General features: G+C 40.4%; 1 protein-coding gene across 3 annotated transcripts in view; it reads right to left on the bottom strand.

Annotated features, from left to right (window-relative positions):
• The window catches only part of rims3 (regulating synaptic membrane exocytosis 3), a 54,962-nt gene extending 33,275 nt beyond the window's left edge, over window positions 1-21,687 (bottom strand). The window contains exon 1 of one of the 3 annotated variants that reach the window (XM_086281200.1): window positions 21,479-21,687. The gene's annotated coding sequence lies outside the window, so the exon portion shown is untranslated. Of the gene's footprint in view, window positions 1-1,551; window positions 7,687-21,478 lie in introns of those variants that run through there. The other 2 variants (XM_086281201.1, XM_086281202.1) reach the window with 2 other exon arrangements.
• Window positions 21,688-23,899: the final 2,212 nt, after the last annotated feature.

The following is a 23,899-nucleotide window of genomic DNA, read 5'->3' as shown; positions in this document are numbered from 1 at the left end:
GATTATTTTGAGGAACAATGAACTGATGTAGCAAAGGGCAGATTTTGGTATTTTGTAATGAAAGTCATAATAATAAGCTGAAGAGGGGGAGGAGGAGGTTGAGGCAGCGGGTCTGCATGCTTTGACATTTGTTACTGAGAGGAAACAGAGGCAGCAGGAGGGGGAGGAGCAGGGGCTTGAAAACAGAAATCCAGGTGAACATGTACTCCCTGTATATTCTTCTCATGTCTTTCTCCTTTTCCCCTCTCTTCTCTTCTCTCCTTTTTCTCTATTCCAGCTCTCTCTTTTCTGGCTCTCTTGGAACATGCAGTGATAGAGCGGGAGAAAATGAGGATAGGATAGAGATAGAGAGAAGGCTGCGAGAGATAAATAGAATAACTGTGGGTTTTAGAGAGGACACACAAGAAAAGTGAAGGAAATGAAAGGATGGGGACTGAAACGTGGGAGGATGAGAGATGCTTCATAATGAATGGACAGTGTAAAAAAGGGGGGGAAACTGCACAAAGCTGCAGTCTGATCTGTGTGAAATAATGGAGAGAAGGAAAGAGGAGAGGGAGAAGAATATGACACTGACAGTGACAGTAACTGAGACATCTATCCCAGCCTCCTTATTCTTTCTAATGAGATCTTCCACAGTATCAGTGAGTGTGGATCACAGGCTTAAATGTGACACAAGCTAAACTGAATGTGTGCTTCATATATGTTAATTTGCTACATTAATGTATTGCATTAGAAGCTAACAAAAGTAAGTATGTTTGTTTCTTTTTCACAAACAAAGAGTTAGAAACAGGCTGTACATACAATCAGTTACAATTCATTATTACTTATTTTCATTCGTTATTAATAATCTCGGACTCTCTTCCACCGCGTGTCTTTTGTCCTGTCTTCCTCCCCTCACCCACAACCAGTCATAACAGGTGACTGTGCCTCCCTGAGTCTGGTTCTGCTGGAGGCTTCTTCCTGTTAAAAGGGAGTTTTTCCTTCCCACTGTTACCAAAATGCTTACTCATAGGGGGTCATCTGGTTGTTGGGGGTTTCGCTTTTTTCTCTGTATTTTTGCAGGGTCTTTAAAATTTAAAGCATCTTGAGGCAACTGTAGTTGTTATTTGGTGCTAACTAAAAATTTGAAAACACACTTGATATAGAAACCAGCTCTGCAAAGTGGAGCCAATTCAGAAGGGACTTTAATCTGTGTTCATTGTAGTACCCAGCAAGGGGAAAACTAATCTGCTTGTCGAAACGACCTCAGTTGAATTGGCAATCATGCTCTTAAGGAGAGTAAAATAGAAGATGAAAAAGAATATTATTTTGGGTTTGCTTACATCGTGATTAACAAGCCATGTGAGATTCACATTCATGTCATTCAGATTCACCCATCTGGTTTAAAATAAAACAACAACAAAAACCCACAAGACAAAATACTGTCTCTGTTTTAAGGCTTCAGAAATGGACTTCCAGTGGGTGGCGTCACTGTGGCTAAATCCATCTTTTATATACAGCTATGGTTCAGAATCAATGTCTTAAGCACTTCTCCACTTCCTTACACTGTACCTTAAATATAGAGCCGTGAGACGTTATCTTAGCCCAGCGTTGCAAAAAGACTGCAGAAACAGCATACCTGTCTCAGTCCATATATAGTAAATCTGCCTACCAGCAGTTCTGGTTGTCTCCAGTGGTTTCCTGGCAACCAAGTCAAATGGTTTGGGATACCACGTAACTGCTACCCCCACAGTTTGTTTCAACTGTCAAATCTTTGTCGCATACCACACATCCCTCATTCTTTGCTCATTTCCTACCTATCAAAAAACCCTTAACCTCCTAAACAGCCACACATTTTCGGTTTTTACATTTTGTTTTGTTAAACAAAGCAGACATAATGATGAGCTTTAAAGTCACTAAGGCTACGTTCACACTGCAGGTCTTAATTCTCAATTCCAATTTTCTGTCTGCTTGTTCACACTACAAATAAAATGTGACAGCAAACGCGCTCTAGTGTGAACCCTCAAAGCCGCCCGCGTGCGCAAAAGAAGACGTCACACACAACGCGCTCTGTTTAGACCCAGACCAAACAGTATTGTTTGACTGATGGCCGTTAATATAAAGACTTGTTTCCCAATTTTGCTTTAAGTTATAACGTTATTTTGTTATTTACATATGGCCTAATAATTATCCTTATTGCTGTTTTAGAGGAGCGGTGCTTCAAAGGATAGTTGCAGATTTCTGTCAGAACCTGCAGATTATACAGTACAAATAAAATGTTCACGTTTCTCCAACGTTGTCTTCCAAACAGTTTCACTAACATCTACACTGGATGGCCAGGAAGCATTCGCGATGACATAAAAGACGGATTTAATGCGACATGACCATTTAAACAGCAGTCGCTTCTAAAACATCAGATATGTATCGGATTCAGCACCGCATACGAAAGTGACCCAGTTCGGTGCACACCATTGTTTTTCTTGTGACATTACCAATAAGTTTGATGTGTCACATGGCCCTCTTCCTATTGAAAAAACAAAAGTTGTATCCAAGATGGCCGACTTCTAAATGGCCACCATGGTCACCACCCATCTTGAGGAGTTTGCCCCCTCACATATACTAATGTGCCACAAACAGGACTGATTGGAATGATTTTTTTCCCGTACAGTGTGCCATGATGTATCAAGCCAAACAAAATATAATACATTTAAAGTGGGTCAGATCATTTCAGTAATAAGTAATTCTTTTGTTCGTTTGTATACTGCAGTGACATGGTTACACCACCTAACATTCTTTCAGTCTGTCTACTTCTAAAATCTAAGATATAATGTCACCGCTCAATATGGCACTATGCACCTGTCCCCATACAGCGTTTTCCTCAACCTACAGGCAGACTCAGAGCCCATCCATCCTCATCTCTATGTCAGACAGCTCCCTCGCCATATGTCTCTGTGCTCTCTAACTTCTCATCTCAAAGCTCATTTATTTCCCCTCCTGTCAGCAAACCACCCTCTCCGCCCATTCTGGTGGCTCTGAGCTCACCCTCCACACCTCAACATAACCCGTCTCCAGCCCGCAGAACCCCTAGCTTTCACTTATTAAAGTGCATCAGGTGGAGTCAAGTAAAAGTTTATATCTATAGTACATTTTAACAACCTCAATTGATCAAAGTGTTGTACATGTTATACAAAACATACACTAGACATAACAGTTACTAAATTAACAATAAATATACCGTACAACTCATCCGGTAAAATAAAGTGAATAAGACTGCTTAGTCAAAGCCAGGGTACCCTTCTCAACTGGAACTGAAAGCAAACGGGAATAAGTAGGTTTTCAACTTTATTTAAAAAACAAAAAACAAAAACCTCTTTCACTCCCCTAAGGTTAAATATGACTTAAAGTTAGCATGTCAAAACCAATTCACTGTTTCGTTCTTTACCTTTTTTTAGGCTTTTGTGCAAAGTCTTTTTCTGCCCTGTGCCTTCACATGTTTTTAACACAGATTAGAGAAGCATCCATTAAAATATGAATTTGATGGTCCTCTCATTTAGCTTTCAGTAACAACACAAAGCATGTTTACCGATGTTCACGTGTTTCACAGTTAACAGCTTATTTTGGTAGTTAACTGGTCAGAAAGGCCCATAAAAAAACAAGGAGAGCATTTATATATTCAATTGAGTTCAATTCAATTCAGTTTTACTTATATAGATCCCAACAACAGTCGCCTCAGGGCGCTTTATATTGTAATTAAGAGACCCTATAGTAATACAAAGGAAATCCCAACAATCAAATGACCCCCAATGAGCAAGTAGTTGGTGACAGTGTGAAGGAAAAAACTCCTTTTTAACAGGAAGAAACCTTGGGCTGAACCAGGCACCTGGAGGTGTAACCATGGCAGAGAGGAGGAAAATAGGATCAAAGACACAACAGGACAAATGACAGATACACTTCATGTTTTGAGTCTTCCAGGTTTAAACTAATATCAGCTTCCAGAAAACCATGTAAAGAACCAAAAACAAAACTGGACTGTTTATAGGCAGCATAATTCAGCTGCTGAAAGAAAGCCCAGAGAAACAAAGGAGCGGGGGAAAAAACTTCTCTTTTCTCTTCCTCTCGTAAAATGCCACAACCTTGTAATTAGATATGGCTGAGCAATCCATTAATGGGCTCTTAAAAGTTGCTCTCTACTATGCAGACTACACTGGCCGTGCACTTAATTAATTGGCAATTTAGCAGCAGTGTAGATATTAAAGATTTACTGTACAGTAGGTGTGAGTGTGTCATCAGGTGACTCACCCCTCAATGTAAACTGACCCCGATAAACAATCTTACCTATTTTAACTTGTCTTTTCTCATCTGCTAATGCTGTTACTATTTACTCCCTCTGCTGATAGTTATTACTGTTTTTAGTTAGCTTATATTATTTTCTAAGAGACATATCTATTTTCATGCATCCTTGCCAAAAGCTTTTGGCTGAATTTTCCCACATGGGACAGTGAAGGGTAAAGTGAGCTAGATCACAACTAAATTAATATTGTCGAGTATATTAATTAAGACAGTGTTGTTCATTTGATATCAGTCAGATGACATCAGGCATTTAGAGGCACACAATACACAACTTACACTATGACAACCAGATGTTAACTATAAAGAGCGTGTATATTACTGAAGTGGATAACAGCTGTCCTGGCTAACAGCACTTTTTGGTTCATTTTAGAGATGACATGATACCACTTTTTTATGTCCGATACCGATACCGATATCATAAATTTGGATATCTGCCAATACCGATATGAATCCGATATAGTGTTTTTTTAATCAATAAAACTGTTTTTTAATATCTTGCTGCATTTTGTATAAGTTCATACTCAAATTTAAAAAAAATAACTCTAAAGATATTCTGTTATACCTGTATGCAAAAAAATACACTGCACCCAAAATATTTCATAATTCAGCAATACTGATCAGTCTAATAAACTTAAACCTACACCATCCTCCCTATTCTGGTATTTTAAAGAGTAATTAGCGTAAATATTAAGCAACCTAACTAACAGGGTTCCAACTCCCAGCAACAAAAAAAAAAGGGAACCACCCCCCACGCTCCACCTCATGATGCTTAATCAACGTAATCAACCTTAATTTGATGCAGTGTGAAAAAAAATGCACCAAAATCAATTATTTTTCAAGAAATATTAAATAGATTCAACATCTTTCTTCTACAGAATTGCAGACTGCACAGTTGTTGCCTTCCCAAAGGAAACTTAATAGTTACTATATACAGTAATGGACTTCTATTCATTTTACATCAAATTAAAACTTTGGGTGTAAGATTCAGATAATTATTTAATACAAGCGAGAATAAGAAAGAAAAGTATGTATTTTTGCCCCCTTTTCCCTGTTAATGCCCTACCTGCCCCCTTGGCTAAACTTTGCTAGATCCGCCCCTGCACAGTTACCAGCCGTCAGCTACGTAGAAAAGGATCCTGGTGTAGAAAGTAATATTAAATAGATTCTAACAACAGCTTATCAAGGTTAAACGTGCTGCTGTTGTTTATCCGCTGGTTTCCTCTTTCTGGTGCAAAGTGGGTGATAAACAAACAAGAGAGACGGAGTCGCGACAGAAAAGCCAATCAGCTGATCATTGATCAGTTTCACGATTGAAGTAGCAGCACGAGAGGGAGGGAGACAGAAGAAGCAGTCGATCCATATATCGGTTGTTAAGCTTAACGTGGGAATGCTTTACAAACATTCAGAGATGAACTTACACACTTGCTTTACTTCTCTCTGGGATAACTTTGTCGGAGATGAAATGCCGGGTTGGTAGCAAGGCTCCAAATGCTCAACCAGACCACCCACAGGTCTTGCACGCCACAGCCGCTCTATCACGTGATGCATACTGCTCCGACGTGCTAAGGTTATGAGCCGAGTTACGCCATGTCACAAGTTTTGTGAGGTGCTTTCGTTATATTTAATGGATCGGATTACATTTTTTATTTCTCTGCGATATCCGATCCAGTAATTTAGGCCAGTATCGGACCGATACCGATATGTAATATCTGATCGGTCCATAGTTCATTTCATTATAAATTAAGGAACTGTGCAGATAAAATTCCATCCAGCACAGAAATTGATATCTGAATTCTGACTAAAGGAACAACATGCCAACTGATTAAAAACAAAAAAAAAAAAAAAAAAACAGAATCTGAGTTTGTCATTGTTCCCTGTGTCTCCTCGGGATGTTGTTGTTGTAATCTCTCTCTCTTGCTCTCCTCTGCCAGGGTGGAACTCATTGCGGGTTCCAGCAAATAATCACGCACCTGCTTCTTGTTCTCCGGACACTCCAGCTACTACTTAAGGTGATGGCTCAGTGTTTCTCATCGCTGGATCGTTACGACACTTGTCGGTGTAACCCCATCTCTTTCTTGTGTATTCTCATTCCCGGTGTTTTTCCTGGCTTCCAGTCATGTTTTCTAGTCTATAGATCTTGCTGGACCCGTCCCCGTTTCCACCCCTGGAGTTGTGACTGTGAGCGTGAGTGTCTTTGTACAAGAACCATACAAGGACCATGTTAGGCAAATTCTCCAGCAGCTACTTGAGAATAAACTGTTCATTAAGGGGGAGAAGTGCAAATTCCATGTTGAGACTGTTTCTTTCCTGGGGTATATCATTGAGGAGGGGAACCTGAAACCGGACTCCGTCAAGGTTCAAGCTGTTGCTGAATTGGCCCGAGCCCACAGATAGCAGGCAGCTCCAACGTTTTCTCGGTTTCTTTAACTTTTATCGTAGATTCTTTTCGTGACTTTAATAAAATTGCTTTTCCTCTAACCCACGTAACCTCTCCTAAGATTTCTTTCCAGTGGGATTAGGATGCCCAAGCTGCCTTCACACTTCTCAAGGAGCACTTCGCCTCAGCTCCCAACTGGATCTGGGTCTCCAATTCAAGGTGGAAGTAGACACTTCCAACTCGGGGGTGGATGCCATGCTCTCCTAACAAAAGGATGGAGTAAGCTCCCTCCATGTGCCTTTTTCTCTCACCATTTGTCCCCTGTAGAACACAACTACGACATGGGAGATCAGCGTTGCTGGCAATAAAATTTGCCCTGGAGGACTCGAGACCCGGCTCAAGGGCACGGTCCAACCTTCATCTCATGGACGGATCACAAAAAGCTAGCGTACCTACAGTCCGCCAAACTGTTAAACCCCCGGGCAAGCCAGATGGACCCTGTTTTTCACCGGTTTCCATTTTTCTATTACCTATAGGCCAGGTTCTCATTATGTGAAACCGGACACTCTATCCCAGCTCATCTGATTGGGTCCTTCTCTGAGGACCCAACTGACACTGCACCCATCCTGCAACCTACCTACACCATTGGGACCATTGCATGGGAAATTGAGTCATCGTTCCAAGAAGCACAGGGACCAGGCCACTGGCATGCCTCTGTCTTCTCTATAAAATGGACTATGGATTCCAGGCCACGGGGGGAGAGGATTTCAGTATCTGGCGGACTGGGAGGGCTATGGCCCTGAAGAACACTCCTGGATTTTGCGGTCAGTGGTTCTGGACAAAACCAAGCTTTGAGAGTTCCACCCCTGCATCCTGGCAAGAATGATGGGTCGCCAGCAGGCTCCCATTTAAGTTCGGGGGGGTACTGTCATGGTTCCCTGTGTCTCCCCAGGCATGTCTTTGCTGAGTGGTGTGTGTGGCCGAAGAAGAGTGTGCCCCCCCACCCCACCACCACCACCAAGTTTCCACTCACACTTTGTATATGGCACCTGGTGATTGTGTAAATAAACTGTTATTTTTTGCAACATCAACAGAGTTCTGCGCCTGAGTCCGGTCATTCATTGTGACAGAGTTTTAAACACATGCAAATCTAAAATAGGTACAAACCTATTCTTCTCCTTTCCACCATCACATTTGTATTCTTAGACTCTAATAAGAGTGGCTTAGCATGAATCACCGTTCAAAATAATCCTCATTTACCATAGATTGGGTGTTGGTGCAGCAATGCCATTCTTGCAATATCTCAAATAATCCATTTTAGATCCTCTCCCTTTAAGCCAGATTTCTTCTGACTGGCTGCCCTGGCAAACAGAAGGTCTGAACAGCAGGTTGATCATCCATCTGCACTTGCAGCTAGAGTTGTGTGCCTGAGATGAGCATTTTAAGGATGTTCCTCACCCTCCTTAACATCATGCAGAGCCAAGAGTAACAGGAAAAACTGTCTGAATTTGAGTCTTCACAGTAGTTGGAAGAATTAGCTTTTTACTCACAGGGATTAGTTACACATCCATCATTTTCTCTAAACTGAACACCCACATAAAGAACAGTATGTAGGCCTATATATATGGTAGAAAATAATAAAAATTGAATAACATTGTCGCTTTCAACGACTTAGTATATTAGTTTCTTCACCAGCTGAAACAGCATATCCTGATCATACACTTTGTTTTGTACATCCTGGTAAGTAATGAAGAATGAAAAGAAATATGAAAGAAATTTAGTACACAAGGGCAAGGCAGCACCATTAAAGCACTTCGTCTTGGGGCCACTATGGAAACTTCCCAGGTTATGATATTGTACGTGTGAACCCCAGCGCCTGCTGCCATTGTATTATACCAGACCTTATGCCGTGTGTGTGTGGGTTAGGGGAGTACTGTATCTCTGTGATCATAAGGGGTCTGTGAAGGCGAGGAAACAGAAGGCCGGTTATACAGCTACACACAGAGGAGAGCGTAAGACTGCCAAGCTGTGGGAAGACTGGGAGCCAAATGGATCACACACGTAATCGCACACAGAGAAACGCAGCATAGTGCAAACACACATATGCTGTGCTGAACGTATGTGCCAGAGTGGGGCAAAAGACAGAACCAAAGTATTGAATGACATAGGGTGTTGACACTGATGTCTTGGCTGCTGGTCTTGAGCTAATATCCAAATCTTCTGTGAACCACTCGGCTCACACACTCAGATCCGATTTCTTCAGTCTCACTTCGACTTGAAAAAGTACAAAGTATCAGAAGGCACGCTGACCAATAAGTGAGAGCACCACTCAATATTCACAAATTTCCATTTCACACTTTGCAGAGCAATATTATGCCTGATGCACACAGACACAAATCTGAATCAAATGCTAACAGCCATGAAATGAACAGAAAAGAGAAAGCTTTTCGCTTTTCGCTTTTCGCTTTCCCTCTCCCGTTGGCCCAATCAAATTTTTACACTGCAAAAACTCAAAATCTTACCAAGTATATTTGTCTTATTTCTAGTCAAAATTATCTCATTACACTTAAAATAAGACACAATCAGCTACAGGGCAACATTTCAGTAAGCTAAAGGAACTTGTTTCAAGACAGTGAATCTTGAAACTAGAGAAAAACTAGAGATTTTTCACTTGTTCCACTGGCAGATTTTTTCACTTAATACAAGATATTTTAGCTTAAAATAAGTGAAAAAAATCTGCCAGTGGAACAAGTGAAAAATCTCTAGTTTTTCTCTAGTTTCAAGATTCACTGTCTTGAAACAATTTCCTTTAGCTTACTGAAATGTTGCCCTGTAGCTGATTGTGTCTTATTTTAAGTGTAATGAGATAATTTTGACTAGAAATAAGACAAATATACTTGGTAAGATTTTGAGTTTTTGCAGTGTATCCAATAAAATCTTTAATGAGGTGAGTCACCAAGTCACTCCCTCTACATCACCTTGTGACAGCAGACATAAATTCGATTCGTCACACCACGTTTTCGCACAAACTGCTGAAATCATGTTGAATCGGCTGCGGCAGGGAAGCAAAGCTTTGAATTTTCCCCAATCACTGCTACAATTACAGTTCAAATTAGCCTGTCGGAGGTTGTTAACAATGAAATGTGGCATTAAAAAGTGCACATCTGTAAGCAAACAGATGGATGACACTGTGTCTTACTACCATCAGGCAAATGTCAGCCAATGACCAACATCTCTTTAAAGTTTGTTTTTAATTGCAAAAAGAAATATTTGTGATTAAAAACAAATTGATGATAATACAGAAAAAGCACAAAAAAAAGCTAATGTTAGGTATTAAACAAAATGGAAATTTAGCTTTTTCTCTACCTCAAATAAACAAATTGCTTAATATAGATGGCCAATCTATATACAATGGCCAGCAGGGGGCGACTCCACTGGTTAACAAGAGAGGTTCAATTGCATGGAAGGTTGTGAGAAAATTATGCTACTTTATGAATTCAGGACTTCAGCAAACATTTTCCTGATGAGCTCTTAGATTAAAATCTTCTTTAATAAAGTCTAATGTTTGCTTTGTAGCAAAGTGACCCATTCAGAGCAAAAAACAGACTCTAAATGGTATACGATAAACTTTAAGGTATAGCCCACTTCCAATCGATAAGTTGCTTCCTCGTGGACATCCAGTTCAGCAGTTAGTTTTGCTCGTAGATACGAAGGATGTACGGGCAAAACTAACTACGAAGGACTTGCCAATCAGTTTTTCTGTGAAGCGCATTTTGGTTTTTTGGGGGTTTTTTTTGTTTTTTTTTGGGGGGGGGGGGGGGGGGGGGTTACAGTGCATAATGGATACATCTCACTAATCAAACTAACAAGCAGCAGCTGCAGCTTATCAGCTCTGCCAACCTTCTAAATGTTCAAAATATCAAAAAAAAAAAAACTGCACAGGTTGGTGTTAAAATATATTAAATATTCACTCACTCATCCCCACTTTTCCAAACCTATTTCTCTATCATTGAGCTAGAAACATTAGACTTTCATTGAATTAAACACCTTGTCCTGGATTTGAGCCCACAGCTTTTTGGATGAGGCTCATATCATCATCGCATGCCCCACAGAAGCCTCACTAGCTCACAGGGTTTCTCTCTACGCATCGCCATGGGAAATCTGGTGTGAAAACAAGACACACTTTATCACTGCGCTGTCTTCTTTATCTGCCTGTAGTGACAGAAGCGAAATAAACTTCTTTTAATCATTATGTTTATCGTAAAAGCTGTTTGGTAGAAGACAGTCCATTTCCTCGCCGTTTCCCTTGTTGCACTACAAAGGTTGACCCTAAATCACTTTCCACTTTCATCTCTCACTGTAACCTGCAATCTGTCCAGCACTGGACTATTCTCGTTGCACTCTCTTTCTCTTTTCATCACCATCAAAAGAAGGATGCAGAGTTACTCAGTCAGCAGGGGGATGGAGAGCCAGCAGAAAATAGAAAAATAAAAGTCGGAACGGCTGGGCTGAAAGGAAAGTGGGTTAAGAGGGACGTGATGGATGAGACGGCGAGCTTTCCTGACTCATGGCCTGCTTTTGCTGGTGACTAATGTGGCCAGTGACATCTTTCTCACTATCCCTCAGCCCCCACGCCCCTCTGTCTCATCCCACCTGGGACACTGGTAGTCTGCCTGGGGCGGAGTATCACATAGGATCTCACCCAGCTCAACATGTCAAATCACCAAGTTCCAACTTAGAATGCAAGGGCTTGTGTTGTGAGGTTTTCGAGGGCTGCAGTAGGTCTGTAGAGAGATAGCTAGGTTTAACCAAAGCACAGCTTTCTGTCTTATTTACAGCTAAACATTTTAAAGGGATGTGTGCAATGGAATGCATACAGATCCTCCAGGAAGACAGGATAAGAGTTACATGTTTATCTTATATATATATATATATATATATATATATATATATATATATATATATATATATATATATATACACACAGTGGGGCAAAAAAGTATTTAGTCAGCCACCGATTGTGCAAGTTCCCCCACCTAAAATGATGACAGAGGTTTGCACCAGAGGTACACTTCAACTGTGAGAGACAGAATGTGAAAAAAAAATCCATGAATTCACATGGTAGGATTTGTAAAGAATTTATTCGTAAATCAGGGTGGAAAATAAGTATTTAGTCACCTCAAACATGGAAAATCTCTGGCTCTCACAGACCTGTAACGTCTTCTGTAAGAAGCTTTTCTGTCCCCCACTCGTTACCTGTCTGAATGGCACCTGTTTGAACTCATCATCTGTATAAAAGACACCTGTCCACAGCCTCAAACAGTCAGACTCCAAACTCCGCCATGGCCAAGACCAAAGAGCTTCCTTTAATTTTTTTTTATTATTTTGTTGTTTTAGCAACATTAAATTTAAAAACTGTACTTTTGAGTTAAAATATATATTTATAATTTTAATAGATGACAAATTAAAAAGGCATGAACATTTTTTTGTAATGAAAAAATATCAAACCGTGACACCAAAGTATCGAACCGAACCGTGAATTTTGTGTATCGTTGCACCCCTTCTTTTTTTTTTTAGCTAGACCTAAATGTTATTCTTGTTTTGCTGATATAAATGATTTCTTAATAATAATAATAATGACTATTATTATATTTCAGGGATTTATTTTTATCTGCAGCTGAATCCATACTGTGTTTTTACAACATAACATGCAATCAATTATTATGTTTTATTATTATAAAATGACAATCCTAGGTTTCTTCTAAGGTTTATCACAGTTCGGGTTCCTCTTCTTTTTCTTCTAAATGTGTGTCAAGCAGCAGTGCTGAAACTAGCTCGTGACACAGAACATCACCACTTTGGTGGGGAAAGAACCTGAGTCAGTGTGAGGTTGAGAGATACTGGCTGGATACAGTCAAGCTCACCTCAATTCATGGCTTGGGCTCTGGAGCTAGCGTCCTGAAGAGAGGCCGAACTCTAATAAGAAGACCTTCAGTTCCCACATTCAGCTTTGACAGCATTCCGAGGGAGGCTGGGGACACTGAATCTGAATGGACCACGTTCAATGGCTCAGGAAGCTACACAGAGCTGGCCATCAGAGGTGATGAGAGCCATTAAACGGAATAAAGGGTCCTATCAAGGTTGGTTACCCTACAGGACTCCAAAGACAGCTGCCAGATACCAGCAGGCCAATCAAAGTGCAGCTCTGGTAGTAGCTAAAGCAAAAAGTCAGGTATGGGAGAAGTTTGGCCATAGAGCCAGACTGTCAGTTGGCCTTGAAGCGATTCTGTCAAATCATCACACAACTCGGGAGGCGGAAGCAATGCTCTGCCCACACAGTGTTAATAGTGCAAGTGGGATATTGCTGCTCACAGTAGAGCCAATTCTTCTACACACTGGAAGAAGCTAGTTGAGGTGGTTTGGGCACCTGACTAGGATGCTCCTAAGCACTTCTCAGGGCTCTAGAGTGCGACCAATTTGGTCGCAAATGCGACCAAATTTTTCAGTGGTGCGACTAAAAATAAATATTTGGTCGCACAGGTGCGACCAACTGTTCCGGTAACAAAAAAAAAATCTCTGTAACTCTCCGTGTGGTCAACAACAGACACACATTTTGCCCCTATCGTGGACTAAACCAATCAGAGATAGTCAGGGGCGGGACCTCTCTGATTGGCCGTGGTCCAGTTGAAAGTGCAGGTGGAAGAGAGAGGTGAGTAGCTAAACACGGAGCGGACCCAACACATCAGAATCAGCTTCGTCTTTCTCGGCTTTCTCACCCGACGGCCTGAACACGGACACGCTGTCGGAGCTTAGCGATTCTTCGGGTCCGCGCTGTGTTTACGTCTTTTTGCGCTGATTCTGAGCTGCAGGTTTTGCCTCTCTCCAACCAAAATTCACCGAGCCTGCAGCAAAAGAAGCAGCAAACTGCGCTTCACATTTTATCAATGTCGTCATGAATTCCCTCTGACTTTTGCTGTTTTGCTTCCACCACGATAAAAATCACACTTCCTGCACAGCTCTCTCTCTCTCTGTACTTCAGGAACAGTTTCCCGTCTCAAATCTGTTTTCTGCATTATTCATTCGCTTATTACCCACCAGTCTACCGTTGTTTACAGCGCTTTTTCTTTTTTCACTTAAATGACCTCGGACAAGAAAGCCTAATTTCTGCTGTTCAATACTGAAGAAATTTAAATTTCTTAAAATTATGCAAAATTGCAGAATATTTTTAAGGTTATCTGCTATAAAAAGCCAGACCAGGAAAATCTCCTTCATGTTTTCCTGTGTTTTATTCTCAGTTACTTTCACACAAAGGCATCTGCTGTGATTTTCACAATTCTGATGAAGTCTCATGTGTATCAGTACTGATAAATGATCAGAATTATAATATTTCTGACTGTCTGAGGCTAAATTGAATCAAATCAGGACTTTGAGAACCGGAATTGAATGGATTATAGAAATCAGTGATGATACTCAGCCCTAGTGAGCAGCCTAGGCCTGAGAGAAGTGGATGTACTGTAGCTGTGGGTAATAAGAAAAGATGAAAAGAACTATTGATAACTTTTTTGTTAAGTTAAGGCCTGATCTGTCTGAAATTCATAGCCAGTGCTCTGACACGGTGCCATCAATATTTGAATGCTGAAAAAGCAGCAGTGTATCCAGAAAACACATTATATGCTGCAGTAAATGCACTGCCCAAGTGTCCCCTCTCCCCACGGCCTTTCAGCAGCAGACAGCAGCAAACAGGTCGTCAGAGGAGGCCAAGATGATGATTAAGTTTTTAACATTTTCTACAATATTGACAAAGCACTTTAAGCACAAGTTTGTTAGTTAATAATTTAGAAATTAATATTGTCTGTATGGACTTCCCCCCCCAAAGAAAGTGCACATGTAAAACTGCGGTGTTAAGCGATGCGGTTGAAAAATTTGAGTGCGCCTAACTTTTGTGCCGGTACGCCTAAATTTTTAAAGTTAGGCGTACCGGTGCGCCCATGTCAAAAAGTTAGTCTAGAGCCCTGCTTCTAGAGTGCGGTGTTTTAAGTATATACCACCAAAAGAAGGCCCTGGGTTAGACTCAGGAGATTATGTGGAGAGATTGCTGGAGAGATTATACTGTATCTCTCAACTGGCCTAGGAATACTCCATTGGCTAACCTGAAGGAGTGTGGCTGAGGAGACAGAGATCTGGGCTGCAGCTGCACAACCCAGTGCTTGATAAATAGCAGATAGCAGGTAGCTGGATGGATGGATAATTGGGCCAAAAAATGAATACACAGACACTAATGGATAGTAAAAGTTAGTGTTGGATTAAATACTCATTTGCAACAGTACTGTTACCGACACTGCCATCTTCGCTCCTCTAACTGACACATAACTGCCCATAACATCACTGCACACAGGCCAGAACACTGGTCTTTCAACCTGGACAATTCCCTCACTGTGTCATGAAAAATGTAAACTTCAAAAATATAGGTCAAAAACCCCCATCACATCCATATGGGCTGACCTCTTCTGGGCAAGGTTCAGTCCAAGTATGCAAAATAATCTTATATAACACCTTAGTGTCTCAGTGGTAAGTCCAGTTTGGAGTGGGAGGTGAGGCGCGAGTCAAGCCAAACAATAATCGTCAGCCAATCACAACCACCGCCATTGATGACACATACCAGTTGGCTAGTGAATTGTGCCCCACAGATGGCTGTCCACGAGTGCACACAGCGACATACGGTGCAACAATAACACACATATAAATAAGCACCCAGACACGCACACCGGAGCCTGTTCATTGCTATGATAAGTGTCTAGCTCTGCCTCTTGGTTGTTTTCATTTGATTTTCATTTCAAAGAGCACCAGAACCAGCAGCGGGCAGCTACAGATCTGAAGTGTGATCAGATGTGTCAGTGCATTTATGAGTGTGTGTGTGTTGCACTGCACTTTGCCTTTGCCCTTTCCAGCTATTGGTTTTTAGTAGTGTGTGTGTGTGTGTGTGTGTGTGTGTGTGTGTGTGTGTGTGTGTGTGTGTGTGAGCTGAGGCTCTTTGATGGAAGATGATATAGTGCACAAAAGTCAGGCTGGCCTTTGGAGCAGCTCATCTGATAATATGTGATGCTACTCTCCCCACCACTAAGACTCAAGACTATGCACAATCATACAATTGTGGTCACAACTTTACATAATATGATGGTAATTTGAGACTTTTATTCATTTCTTTCAACTTTTCTTTGTCCACAGTGAAATTATTGTACAGCAGACATGTTTACTGACTTAGTGGCTTATTTTGGATTTTCTCAAATCCATACAGTATACAAACGGACGTATTCAAACAGAAGTTTGCATACAGGCTCAAACATATACATAAACTTACTCAAAATCTTTCATTAAATTGTGCTGGATGTTCTACAAGAACTAGTCCAAGGTCATCAGTTTGAATAATGGTGTGTCAAAGTTATTCGGACGCGTCTCCACTTTGCCCAGGTCTGGCAAAAGACTCAAACTGTCACCCTCAGATGAGAGGAAATTTGTTGGGATGTTAAGGAACAACCCAGAAACCACCAAGACTAGAGCCTGCCATGAACCGAAAACTGTTGGAACGCCAGCATCACTGTCCACAGCGAAGCAAGGTTAACAACGCTGACTGAGAGGGTACTCATCATTTTATGGTCAGAAAAGAGAAAGATTGATGTTTCTGGCCACAATGACAAGAGATATGTTAGGAGGAATAAAGATGAGGCTGTACTAACTGTCAAGCATGGTAGCGGTAGCATCATGCTCTGGGGCTGTTTTGTTGATATTCATACACTGCACAAAGTGGATGGAATAATGAATAGTAATCAACGACTAGACGAAACTTGGAAAAAACTGTGCGTTCCAGCAGGACAATGAACCGAAACACACATCAAAACTGGTTTGTGACTGGATTAAACTTCTGGAATGGTCTTCCTAAAGTCTTAACCTCAATCCTACAGACTATGCTTGAAATCCAGGTCCATGTCACGGTTCTGGGTCGGTTCGACCCAGCATTTTGAGTTTATTATGTTTTGATTTATTTTTGAATGATCGTTTTGTTACTCTTGTGCTTTGTTGATCATTATTATTATTATTATTGGAATTCTATGTGTCTGTTTATTCATGTTTTAGGAATTGTCCTTCGGTTGTGTCTGTATAGTATAGTTCAAGTTCCATGTGTCATTTTCTGTCTATCTCTCAGTGTCGTGTCTGCGTCCTTGTGTAGTGTTTTCTTGTTTCCTGTTTTATTGTGAAGGTCGGCGTCTCATGTGAGTGTGTTCAGGTTTGTCTCGTCTCGTTAATTACTCCCAGCTGTGTCCACCACCTGTGTGTAATCTCCCTGTGTTTCTCTGTGAGTATTTAAGTCGCGTCTCCTGTCATTGTAGTTGCTGGTCTGTCTGTGTATCCACCATGTCTCACTCGTGTGTTTTCCCTGCTGTCCGTCGTCATTCTCCGCTGCTCATCCTCCGCTGCTCATCCTCCTTCATGTTCATGTCCTGGTTTGTGTTCACTAGTTTAGTTGTTCTCAGTTTAGATAGCCTTCTGTTCCTTTTGCCGTTTGCCCATTTTTATTTTGTGTTTAATAAACCACCCTCACACCTTTACAACTGCCTGCGTTTGGATCCTCCTTTATTTGCGAGTGAGATGAGTTCATGGAAATCACTGTATGTAAACTTCTGAGCACAGCTATATATTTCATCCAAGTAAATATTTTACAATAAGAGGCTTTTGTTCCATCCCAGACTTGCAGCTCAAAAGCTGCTTGGAAAGCCACACCCAACCAAATCTAGAGTAAAACTGTGACACGAGCACATGAATACTTCATAAGCAGACATGTGAGCTAAATGGCAGCTTTTGAGGATATAAAATGGGATGAGTGATCCTTGGTCTCTCTTAAATCGGTACAGAATAGCAAATTTATGAAAACTGGCTTCTGTGAATGTGTGAGTTCAAATTAAATGGAAGTACAGGGCCACAGCTTTCCACAGCACAAGTTTCAGTCTTTTTAAGATTTTATTTACTCAGTTGCGTTTCATTGGATTATTCAAAGGATCGAGTCTGAGTCACGGTAGCATTTTAAGAGTTAAGCATGAGGATAATTATTCTCTTTCTCCTTGAAACAGGCCGAGAAGATACAGTCCTTTAGTGCCAGTTAATGCACTTACTCGCTCTCGCTTACTCATGCTTAATACTAACAATTACAAGTGTCACAAATATCAAACTGCCTTCATACTATTCCCTTCACACGATTGAGAGAAAGTCAAAGTACAGCTACTTTGAAACCAAAGACTCTTTATTTTAAAAGGCCTTAGAAGTGTTAGAGACAAAACCTTTTTCTTTCCATCACTGTCTCATGCTTCAGAAATATAATATCTTCAGTTTTAAAAATGTTTAAATATTTACTTTTGCTTGTTCTTTTTATAAGATCCTACATGGACTTGCTCCACCCTCACTGAGTGAGTTCATCATGTTTAAATCCAATATCAGTGGAAGAGTAATCAGATCCTCTACTAGAAGGGATTGTACAGTACCTTTGGTATCTCACTACCTCTGGCAAAGATACTGAGATGTGGAATGGTATTCCAGCTGTATTAAGAGAATGGACTTCCTTCAACACATTTAAAACTAATCTCAAACGATGGCTAAACAGGAATCAGATTTGCAATCACTAGTTTTATATTAATATGTGTTATTTTTAATGTTACATATTTTGGGTTTCATTGTAATATAACATTTTGTGCAGTAATTTCATGTATTTGTTGTCTGGACTAGATTGTTGTACACTGTCTGAGGGTTTGCTAAATTCCGTATTTATTGTTTTTGTCTGACCTGCCAGGTGCTACAGATGTAAATTTAGCCTGTTGGCTAACTCTGGCATATTTACATTGATATATGTTCATTAATATGCGCTGTCTCTTTTTATTCAAAAGAAGATCCTGAGTCACATGTTTCAGTTTCCTTCCACAGGTGGGGAGCACAGTCTGCGCTTCCATTCTGGTGTTTGCATCTCCCTTCATTTGTGTGCATACACGTTCATGCAGCCATCTGATACAACCTCACACCTCAGCGTGCACTTGGCACAGGCAAGGGGCAGGCATCTTAAAATATGCTCAGTTTCACTCACACTCCCTCCTTCCTCTCCATTCACTGTCACGTGCAGCATAAACAAACACCATAAGAAAGGGGCAGCAGTGCATAAACTGAATTATAGCGAGGCACCTTTATGCCTTTGACCTCATGCAGCCATCCACAGATCACCAGAAGGGCACAGCTGACCTATGACATGCCTGAACTTTCTCCCTACATGTCTAAATCAGCAGAGACAACTGGTTCCACATCTCTTAAGCAAACATCAGTGTAGACTAAGAATCATCAGAATCAGAATACTTTATTAGTAAAAGTGAAAGCAAGAAAATTGTGTCTATGAGTATTTAGGCCACAATGCTATATCCACCACAGCATCACTGTGCATCATATATACTGTCTCTTATGACCAGGGGCGGAGCGTGGGGGTGGCTTACTGGGCTTAAGCCCGGGTTGTTTTGTCAGAAGCCCGGGGTCTTTTGGAGTGTAATTTTCTCATAGTTAGATGTCTGGCTGACAACTGTATAAAAAAAAAAGTACACACAATATTCGAAGCACATAGTGCACACTGTGGGAATTTACGACTGTGCGTGAATCCCCCCTGATATTGGTATGATCTGAGCTCAGGCACTAAGCGACTGAGCGAGGGGGCGGGGCAGCTGCTGCCTGTGAGTGCGCTGTTGGAGAAACGGAGCCAGCCATACTAAGGAGAGCTTAAGTTTAAGCAGGTACCAAAGCAAATCATTCGTACCGTACAAATAATGTAAATATGACGGTGCATCACGAAAGATTGATATCAAACTGATCACTTGACCAATATTACGTTACTTGCTCTTCAAGTGAATCAACAAATGGCGAAATGAAAAGCCGAACAAATGCTATTTTTTTAGAGAGTCTTAGCTTACGTGTGTTTATTTCATATTTTCAGTTCTTACCCTCCCCGACTAAATCGGTTTCAGTTATGTACTGAAATATAAGAATGGACATTAGAGGGTTCTTTCAAAGAAAAAACTCAGGTAAATGTTATTTTATATATTATGCTTCGTATGTTGTTCAGTATATTTCTATGCAAAATAAGAGGGATTTCAGTACACAGCAGGATATTCACATTTGTAACCAGATATTTACATACACTTTAGGGAGAAAACATAAAACATTTTTACTGTACAAGATCAATTTAGAGTAAACTTTTGTTTTAGATAAATATTGAAATATATTTTGAATTAGTTAAATGTCAGAATAAAGAGAGACAGAGATTTCTGTTTTTTATCACTTTCATCAAATTTAAGAGTACATGTACACTAAGTTTATTGTTAATTAATAAGAAACTCCAGACGATTCCATTCTGAGCTGAAGAAGCTTCTGATAGGTTCGTAGAGTCCATGTGAGTAAATTGGTGGCACACCTGTGGATGCATATAAGGCAAAACACAGAGCCTGTTTCTTTGACATGGGAAAATCAAGAGATGCCAACCAAAACACCAGGAAGAGAACTGTGGAGCTCCATAAGTGTGGCTCAAGTTTGAATACAATTTGGTGCCATTTACAATTAAGAAATACAGATAGTTTCTCTCTTTACTCTTAAAGTTAACAAATATGTTTTTTATATTTATCAATCTAAAAAATAAACATTTAGTCTGATTTGATGTTACAATTATAAAAGTGTTTTGATCTGAAGAGTTTGTAAATATCTGCTTTCAACTGTATATTTGATGATTGTCAGCACAAAGAGGGAGAGAGAGGAGCAGAGAGGGAGATGGAGAATGAGGACAGAACAGAGGTGGAACAAGAGCAGGTGAGACACACATGTTAATCAAATGGTTGTTTACCAAAAGTATCACCGTATCATAGGTCCTCATGTATCTCGTACCTAGTGTTTCTTTTTAGGTTTGTTATTTTTCAAATTCTATATTTATTAAGTTATGCAGGCTTGTTTGCACAACAAGGCTAAATAATTATATAAACTTTTCTCAATCTAAATAGTGGACTTTGGTAGAATTAAAAAAATAAGTGTAGTGCAGGTCTATGATGATTTTTAGTGCTACTATCATCTAGTTCTGATTCTGGTTCTGTCTTGGTTAAATCCTCAGTACTCCTGATTTTGAACTGTTGTAGTCCTGTTTTAATTCTGGATCAGTTCTGGGTCTGGTTGAATTGGGGTTTAGTCCTCGTGTCTTGATACAGCCCTGACCTTGTTCTGCCTTGCTGCCTAATTAAAAAACTAGTTTTAGGTGTCCTGCATATGATATATATTTTTCCCTATAGGGAATATATATACACCCGGGGCTTTTTGGCTAAGCCCCGAGTGTTTCAAATGTCTGGCTCCGCCTCTGCTTATGACCGTATTAATCTCTTTAAACACTTAACGAGATTAAAGTAAGAAAAGACATGAACCTGTAAGCTGTATCGTGGCAATTGCTTACTAACAAAGATGAGAGCATAACAGAGGAAACCAAGTATTTCCAGCTGATGTGCTGCAAATAATCTAATCCAGTCCACTACCTCCAAAATGCCTATAGCCTGTACACTGCAAGATTAAACACAGTTTAAGATATCTGCGCCATGCTCCTCTCATCTGCTCAGATATCAGTTGTATTATTCCGATCATCAGTCCATTGGTGCGATCATTGTCCTGCACGGACACTGAGCACCGCGAGCCGCGCAATTAAGAAGGAATCAGTGCACTTACCACTTACAGCAAGGAGCGGCGAAGGCAAGGTGCGGGGAGTCGGAAGTTGTCAAATTAATGTTTGCTTCTGTCGTTTTTGTAAGTATGTCATCGTTTGGGTTTTATTTTCGCTGTGCTGGTGTGAGGACGGCGGTTCGCAGGACGGCTTGTCGGCTCTGTGATGCTGGTCACACGGCATGCAAGGCGCGGCGAGAAACGCGCTGCTGTGGCGAAAGGGATAGGAGGGTGGGAAGGAGGGAGAGGAGAGATGGATTACAAGCAGGCCCAGCCGCTTGGAGAAGACAGGCAAACAGCGACTACGTGTGGACATGTGTGGAGAAAGCGTGGAGGGAACTGTAAATGTTTACCTGTGCAAAAGCGTCCACCTGTCCTCACATTTATCATTGTGATTCACCTTTGCCATTCTTCGTTTCGGCCTCAGGAGGAAACTGTTTTCAGGCTGGAGAAAGTTACATTTTACGTTTTATTAACTGCTTTGCACCAGCTTTTAGCCCAGTGGTTTTCAAAAAAACTATTTCTGGCATGACCCAGTTGTGAAATAAATTTTACAAAATTATAATTTTAGTTAAATAAAAAAGTAAACACAGCAACCTTTTATTAAATAATAATGCTAATGATAATAATGTAGCTGCATTTAAAAAATATGTTACAGGAACTGCCTTTTTAAAAACCTTAATTAGGCACTATAAACAGCTAGCAGTAGTTGATATGCAGTTAGCATATAAACTAGCTTACCAAGCTAGATAGCAAAGAAAACAGGAAGAATAGAAGAATTGAATAGCCAATTTATAACGTTAATCACATAAAGTAACAGCTGTATGTGTAAATAAGCAAACAGGGGTTTGGGGGGGTTAGCTAAAAAGGTGATGTTGATGTTCTTGTCATAGTACTTTTTTTATTCCCCCAAAGTGAAATATTAATCATAGCTGGTGTGTTAAATCCATAAATTTAGGGTTTTCATGTAGCAAATTCACAATGGGGATGAGACTCACTCCAACAAGTCACAGTCCATGGCTGTGAAATAGTTAACACACATTATAATGTGTTAATTGGCGATTTTTAGATGTGTTGTCATTTTTGCAGAGAGCGGCAATAACTTTGCCACTCTTGCTGTTTTGTTAAGCTAATGGTCTCCTGGCTGCACAGCCTCATACTTAATGGACAAAAAAGAGAGTAAAAGAAATCTTCTAATGTTAATTTCAGCAAAACAACTAAAGGGTGTATGTGGCAAAATGTCAAACTCGTTTACTCTAAAGCGTTGTAATGAGTTATATATATTTACATGTGTCCTAGCTCCTAAAGTTATTTAATCCAACAAGTGTGAAGAAAACAGTTACTTTTCTTTTGCAGCCACTCATGGTGAACTTCAAGAATTGTTGAACTCTTTGGCGGTCGCTGCCTTTTGCAAGACTGAAATTATTCTCTGATCTAACTCAAACAGCTGCAAGCAATCGCAGGCTGGAGTACGTACAGTAGGCCTATGCAAGTTGAGACTCTTGGCTTGGACACAGCATTTAAATTTTTCCATTTCTGTAATGTATAAAACTCAACAAGTATACTGGATGTTTGCTAGAGATGACTCATAACACATCACATTGTTACTGTCTGAGTTACCCAGTCTGTACAGCACCAGTACACTAGATTAATGTGAAATGAAATTTCAAAAAAAAAAAAAAGCAGACATGATCTTTACTGGAAAGTATTTTGAATTTATATGAGATCTAATGAAATTGAAATGGCTATGCTTCCGTTTCCACTTAGTGAGTATGCAGCAGTGTCTGCACAGTTAAGATTGATGCTTTGAATTTATTTTCTATCCAGCCTTTTTGGATCTCCAGTTCAATATTTAAAACAAGACCAGCCTTAAATGCAGCATGTGCAGTATATTCTCCAAGCCAACGTTTCTTACTCTCAGTGTGTTAAGCGGAAGACACTAATCCTACTATGAAACCATAAACATCCTCAGCATGGAAACACAAGGCCAGACATGGACCTATAAAAATATATTTGCAGGTGAAATATGTGCCACCAAGGCCTCTTGCAAAAGGCCAGTCAGATAGGCATAAATCAGAGGCCTTGGATCAATGCCCTGTTTCCCATAGGCAAACTGCTGTGGCACAACACAATCAATTCTACCTCTGGATTCATAGCTCCAATTACTAAGCCTTGTTCTCTGCTACAACTATAAAAGGGGTGGTGTGTGTGTGTGTGTTGGAGGGGTCACCTGGAATCATACCCTATTTATAGTAGTTTTGGATTCAACTCAGTTCCTCTGAAATGTGCAGAGGGGCAACCGAAGCGTTTCTTTCTTTCCAGTGCTGACATCAGCTAATGCAGACACCACAGTGGCAATGGAAACAGCGTGCATTTAGTCACCCTATAATAAAGACAAAAATTGCTGATCTGGAAAAGTTAGCAGCA

This window comes from Aulonocara sp. 'chitande type north' Nkhata Bay, linkage group LG22 (genome assembly GCF_057382095.1).
Source record: "Aulonocara sp. 'chitande type north' Nkhata Bay isolate Kocher_YH1m ecotype deep benthic linkage group LG22, A_spYH_male_GT1.1, whole genome shotgun sequence".
Lineage (NCBI taxonomy): Eukaryota > Metazoa > Chordata > Actinopteri > Cichliformes > Cichlidae > Aulonocara > Aulonocara sp. 'chitande type north' Nkhata Bay.
This window is presented reverse-complemented; position numbering and strand designations above follow the sequence as displayed.